The following is a 7,649-nucleotide window of genomic DNA, read 5'->3' on the forward strand; positions in this document are numbered from 1 at the left end:
GTTTATTTAAGTAGCTATAAAGTGTTCACATAAGCATGAAGTGAGACTGTACTTTATAATAGACCAATAGACTTAAAGTAAACCCAAGTCAAGTGATATGTTATAGGGGTTGGCATATTACTATTGAGACTTGCATGTAACAGTGTTTTCTGTCGAGACAGAAAGCTGATCTCACAAGCTTTAGATATTCGGATATCTAGACAGTTACATGGATCCGGTGAAGGAGTTCATTAGGATTGGGACCCGACTTGAGATAACAGAATGGATTGATTTATTTAATGTGTCAACTATTCATCTCATTGGTATTAGTAGGTATAACTAATCCTCAGACTCAAACATTCGTTAATTAGTGATTCTGGATTATGGAGTCTGATACTTTGATTCTGTGCGAGCACGATCCAATAGGTGAGAGCCTAGGGTGTGTGAGAGTAGGGTTGGGTATCACACAAAGTAATTGCAGAATAGTTAATGTTAGATTGAGCATTTGTCACTCCCGATAAGTGGGAGATATATCCAAATGGCCGCTTGTGGTGAATTGACTAAAATCCTTGCAAGGTGATACAGTTAAGAGTAGAAATGAACATTTCACTTAACTTATCTTTTCAGAGTGAATTCAACATGTACAAGTAAAACCAGACTCTTCGTTATATGTAACCTTGACACATTCCATGGTTATAAGGAATTGACCAACATGATATAGTTGATGAAGGATCGTATTATACTGTACCTAATACAGAAAGGTTAACGTCAGTTATCAACCTGACTTCTTAATTGCTCTGGGGGAATATCATAGGTTCTGCTAGTAACAGCTCGCGACGGTATTCCGTTATATATATATTGGAATTAATCGTGATGAATAATTTCAAAGGATATATATGGCTAGTGGTAATAAAGAACCTAATAGGTCGCATATGGGACTTGGAATCGGAGGACGAAAATGTAATTAGTGAGACACCATATAGGGGCCGAAATTTATATATTAATTAGGGGATAAATTAATTTGATTAATAATTATAATTTGATTATGGTTATGAATTAAATTAAAAGATTATCTGATAATATTAATTAGAAGTTTTTATGTGATTGAAACTCTAATTAATTATCTCTGACATTAATTAATTATTAATTTGATTAATAATAATTATCTAGATATAATTAGTTATTATTTAGATAATAGTAAAGTGTTTATTTAATTATCTAATTAGGAATCCTATTCCGAATAAGATTCTAATTATTTAATTATCTAACACAACTGGGATTAGGATTTAGAGAAGTCTATAAATAGACTCCCTAACCCATGAATTTCGACCACTACACAATAAGGAGGAGAAGGAATTGTTCCGTCGTTGTCTCAGCTAATTTACTTTATTTCTTACTCCCTCTTTGATCTCGTATCGATTTCTATTAGAGGCAATCATTGCGATTGCTATTTATTAAAGGTTGATCACTGATTTGTTTTGTTTTGTGTTGAATCAAACGTTCGTGGTTCACGAGTTGATAATAACAAGTTGTGGGCACTTCGTTTGCAACGGTAGATAGTTCTTCAATAAAGGTATTACTTTCTATCCCTCTTTATATGAAATAACAATTAACAGATCTTGGAAAAGGGAAATAGATAAAATAGATAAAATTTTATTATTCCGCTATGCCTATGCTTGTTTATTTTCTTACATTGGTATCAGAGCCCATGTTAATCTGTTATTTCATATATGTAAATAAATAGATTATTCAATCAGATTGAATAGATTTATTGTTAGGACAAATTAATTAATCGGTTAGTTCAATTAATGTAATGATGGTGAAGCTCTTAGCCTAGTGGTTGAGAGCTTACCTATGCCTTGGGAGGTCATAGGTTCGAATCACATCCAGATTTGGTGGGGATTTTTCTTTCTTCTTTAATGTAAGCGGATTGTGCCCAATTTTTGAAAAAAAAAACTGATTATGCATAGTTCCTGATTATTTCGGTTGATAATCGTTTAAACAAAACATTAAAGGTTTTATGGTTGGATAATTAAAACGTTTTGATTTATTAAATCTCAAAGATAAAAACTGATATTCTGAAAATTATTTTGAAATCGTTTTGAAACAATTATATGTATATATATAATTTTAAAAAATATATATATATATATATATATATATATATATATATAACAGTAGCGTCGGGGTCGCTGCTGCGAGGCAGCCACCCCAGGCCACTGTTGTTGGTTGCTGCCAGCAGCAGCAACCAGCGGTAGTGCGACGCTGTTGCCGTTAAGGCGGCAGCACCGCGGTGCCGGCTGTTGTCCTAAGGCAACGACCTTAATGTTTGGGTCGGGACGATTAAATCGGCCCGGCCCAATCACTGATACGGGTTTTAAAATTGTTTTAAAACAGGCCCGGATTTTAAATATATATATATATATATGTTTCAGAATATAATAATTTGTTTTGATTATCAAAACCAATTTATTTAAAAGTTTGTTTTACATAAATATTTGATATAAGTAATTCAAATCATTAAATGAATTGTACGAATTAATTAGGGTATGCATAATTAAAATTAGATGTGAATTAATTTAAGTTGTTAATTTGATTAACTCAAATATTACATAAATAGTTTATGTAATCAACCAATTAAATTTAGTTTAATTGAGTCTATGCATGTTTGGCGTTATGAATATATTAGACCCTCTATAATCGTTATTTAGTCTTTTGGTATTTAAATAGGACCTGCGTGTCCTGCCTTCTCTTACTCTCTATTGTATTTCTCCTCTCATCCAAATCGCTTCAAGTAAATTGAAGTTTCTTAGAAATAGAATATTGTTGTAATTCAAGGCGTCAAGGAGTAGACGGAGGACCCAAAGAGAAATATGTAATAGTTAGTATTTCCCTAGGGTGACCTTTTATTCCGTTTCTGGATCAACGGAATAAACTTAGAGATATGTCCATAATTGTCAATTTTGAATGTATGAATGTTTGATATGTGCTAAAGCAAATCAAGACTAGGTTAGATTATGAGACTTAAATAAAATCCCTCACTAATCAAAAGTTAAGTAAATAAGCAAGTTATTAAAATCGGTTGCCCCTCCCTAATATTATAATTCAGCTGGCAGTACTATGGGCCTTTGGGTTGTTGAGTAAACTCAAGCTAGGGGTCTTATGGTAACACCTAAATTATCGAAAAATTGTTTTTCACGAATATGGGGTAATGCTTAAATTAGGATAGAATAATTGGATGAGTAAACTCATGTTGTTCTAACCTAATGGGAAATATGGTTGGGATTGATAGATGACACATATCAGTTACTAATGTGGTTAGTAACCCAACAACCTAGAAATCACATGTTTTGATGTGATTGATTACATGAATCTACCTAATGATTGAAACTAGCTTGTTGAGTAAACTCAAGGTGAAATTTCAGGAGTTAGGATTCTAGTTCACTAAAGGAATTGTGAATATCCTTCGAATTAATATAGAGGGTTATTAATTTGGTGAAATAGTGGGAGCAATTTAAAAACATAAAAGTCCAACGTATTTAAATTGTAGGTGAATTAAGCAAATGAATAACATTCGTCACTTTTCTCACTCTCAGGTTAATCGTACTCTAAAAATAATCATGTCTAAAACCAATCTGCAAAACATTCTTACCGATAACAAGTTGAATGGTTCAAACTTCACCGACTGGTATCGCAACCTCAAAATCGTTTTGAAGTTCGATAAGATAGGGTATGTACTTGATACACTGATACCTTCTACCCCGACTTTTAATGCACCCATCGAAAAGATCAAAGCTTACTTGAAGCATAAGGCTGATGATAATCACGCGAGATGCATAATACTTACATCTATGCCACTGGAATTGAAAAGGCAACATGAGGAGATGGATGCCTATTCCATGGTCGCGCACCTGAAAGAATTGTTTGGGAATCAAATTCGGTGCGAGCGCTACGAGATAACGAAGCAGCTATATAGATGCAAGATGCAGGAGGGCAAGTCTGTTATGACACATTGTGTTAAGATGATTAGCCTTATTACCAAGTTTTCTAGTATTGGAGATGCGATGGATCATGAACTAAGTGTAGACTTACTTCTTCAATCCCTCCCCGAGAGTTATTCATAGTTCATCATGAACTATCAAGTGAATGGATTGCAAACCTCTGTTGAAGAGCTTGCGAATATGCTCGAGACAGTCGAGCGCAATATAAAAGAAAACAAGGAAATAATGGCCCTTGCTACTGAGCTATCAAAGAAGAGGAAAAGGAATCCTCCCAATCCTAACTATCTCAAAAATGGCAAGGGGGCCACGCCCACCGAAACGATGGGGATGCAAGTCAAGAAGCCCAAAGGGGAATGCCACTTCTGTGGTAAAGATGGACATTGGAGGAGAAATTGCAAGGAGTACCTAGCTTCTCTCAAGAAGGGAAAGGACGGTGCTTCAACTTCTGGTATGTTCTATATTGAAATTAACTCAATTTCGCAGTCTGAATCTTGGGTATTAGATACCGGGTGTGGATCTCATATTTGTATGAATATGCAAGAACTAAAGCAGACTATGGAATTAAAGAAAGGAGACATAAACTTGCGAGTAGGAAATGGAGCAATAGTTTCCGCCCTCGCAATTGGAGATTATGTTTTGAGTTTGCCCTCTGGGCCTGTAATAGAATTAAGGAACTGTTTGTATGTTCCAGAGATGTCTCGTAACATTATTTCTATTAGCTGTCTAGTTGATGATGGCTTTCATGTTTCAATTAAGAACAATGGTTGTGAATTTTATAGAAATAACATTTTCTATTTTTCAGGAATATCATTAAATGGGATTTATATTTTGAATGATAAAGTTTCTGCTTTCACAATTGATACCAAAAGACTTAGATTAGATAATTCAACTTACTTGTGGCATTGTCGTTTAGGCCATATAAACCAGAGACGCATGCTTAAGCTACATCAAGATGGGCTTATAGACTCAATTGATTTTGAATCAATGGGAACATGTGAGTCATGTTTAAAAGGAAAAATGACAAAGACACCCTTTAGCAATAAAGGTCAGCGTGTATTAGACACTCTATGATTAATACATTCAGATGTATGTGGTCCTATGTCAGTCCAAGTAAGAGGAGGATTCAGATACTTCATTAGCTTCGTAGATGATCATACCAAATATGGTTATATCTATTTGATGAAGCACAAGTCAGAAGCTTTTGAGAAATTCAAATGCTTTAAGAATGAAGTTGAGAATCAAACAGGAAAGACTATCAAGATGCTTCAATCTGATCGAGGTGGAGAATATCTTTTTGAAGAATTTATGAGTTATCTAAATGAATGTGGAATATCCTCACAATGGACACCTTCTTATACACCACAACATAATGGTGTATCGGAAAGGAGAAATCGCACCTTACTAGATATGGTACGATCCATGATGAGCACCACTTCTCTTCCAAAATCATTCTGGGGCTATGCCTTCGAGTTCCAACCAAATCCGCCAGTTCCACACCATTCGAACTGTTCGTTGGTAGAAAACCCATCTTCTCTTTCATGAGAATATGGGGATGTTCAGCATACGTCAAACGTATTGTGTCAGATAAATTAGATCCCAAATTTGACAAGTGTTTCTTCATTGGATACCCAAAGGAAACTATGGGATATTACTTTTATCATCCAGATGACCAAAAGGTAATAGTATCCAAACACGTGGTGTTTCTAGAGAAAGAGTTTCTGGAAGAAACACAGAATGGAAGCATGATTGAACTTGAGGAAGTTCAAGAGGAATCACATGTTGAAAATGCGGAAGAAGTTGAACCCGAACCCGTTTCATTAGATGAAACACACGTGTCATATCCCACTCGTAGGTGTCAAAGAATTCGTGAACTCCCAGTTAGATATGGTTTTCTAGTGGGAGATAACGAACTGGTTCCCGTGTTAGATGATGAACCCGAAACCTACGAAGAAGCTCTTACTAGTCCAGAATCTAAAGCATGGCTTGAAGCCATGAATTCTGAAATGGACTCCATGTATACTAACCAAGTGTGGACTTTGGTTGATCTACCCGAAGGGATAAAACCCATTGGGTGCAGGTGGGTCTTCAAGAAGAAGACATACATGGATGGAAAGGTTAGTACCTACAAAGCTAGGTTAGTAGCGAAAGGATATCGTCAAAGGCAAGGTGTTGACTATGACGAGACTTTCTCTCCAGTAGCCATGTTCAAATCCATCAGAATATTGCTTGCAATTTCCGCTCATTTTGATTATGAGATTTGGCAAATGGATGTGAAAACAGCTTTCCTAAATGGAAACCTACTTGAGGATGTATATGATGCAACCTGAAGGTTTCACGTCGAAGAATGCAACCAAGGTTTGCAAACTTCAAAGGTCCATTTATGGACTCAAGCAAGCATCTAGAAGCTGGAACAAAGGTTTTGATGAAACCATAAAACAATTTGGTTTCGAACAAAACTCAGAAGAGGCTTGTGTTTACAAGAAGACAAGTGGGAGCTCAGTCATTTTCTTAGTACTATATGTTGATGATATACTACTTATGGGAAACGATGTTACAATGTTGCAAACAGTAAAAGTTTGGTTATCGAGTAATTTCTCCATGAAAAACTTGGGAGAAGCAGCCTACATCTTAGGGATTAAGATCTATCGGAAAAGATCAAAGAGACTGCTCGGACTATCCCAGTCTACATATATTGACAAAGTCCTAAAGCGTTTTGACATGCATGAATCGAAAAGAGGTAACTTACCAATGGTCCATGGTGTCAAGTTATCAAATGGTCAATGTCCTAAAACGGACAGTGACAAGAATCGCATGGGTGTAATTCCTTACTCCAGCGCGGTTGGTTCGATCATGTATGCTATGCTTTGCACTAGACCCAATGTGGTGTTCGCATTAAGTATGACGAGCCGATATCAAGGGAATCCGGGATTTGATCACTGGATTGCTGTCAAGAACATTCTTAAGTATCTTAGAAGAACTAAAGACATGTTCCTTGTATATGGACAAGGAGAATTGAAAATTGAAGGATATTCAGATGCTAGTCATCTGACTGATGAAAATGATTATAGATCCCAATCAGGATACCAGTTTATCCTAAATGGAGGTTCAGTTAGTTGGAAGAGTTCCAAGCAAAGAAGTGTTGCTTTCTCATCAACTGAATCAGAGTACATCGCAGCTGCAGAAGCGGCAAAGGAGGCTGTTTGGATTAGGAAGTTCATAACAGAACTAGGAGTGGTACTTGACATTGTGAATTCCATTACTCTGTACTGTGATAACAATGGAGCCATTGCACAAGCAAAAGAACCACGGTCTCATAATGCATTCAAACATTATCTCAAGCGATATCATCTCATTAGGGAGATCATAGCCAGGGGAGATGTGAGAATAGAAAAGGTGCTCACTGACGACAACGTTGCAGATCCGTTGACCAAGCCATTACCACAAAGAGCTCACGATAGACATCTTAGTTCTTCTGGTATTAGTTTCAGGAACAATTGGCTTTAGTCCAAGTGGGAGAATGTTGGAGTTTAGTGTGCTAAAGACAATTGTTTTAGGATATTAATATTAATGAATAAATTGTTTATTTGATCATTTGATTGATCAGATATATAGCATTAAAATGAAACTATATATAAAGGCAAGAATCTTTCATAAAGAAAGTAACCCTAA

The sequence above is a fragment of the Euphorbia lathyris genome, chromosome 10 (assembly GCF_963576675.1).
Source record: "Euphorbia lathyris chromosome 10, ddEupLath1.1, whole genome shotgun sequence".
NCBI lineage: Eukaryota > Viridiplantae > Streptophyta > Magnoliopsida > Malpighiales > Euphorbiaceae > Euphorbia > Euphorbia lathyris.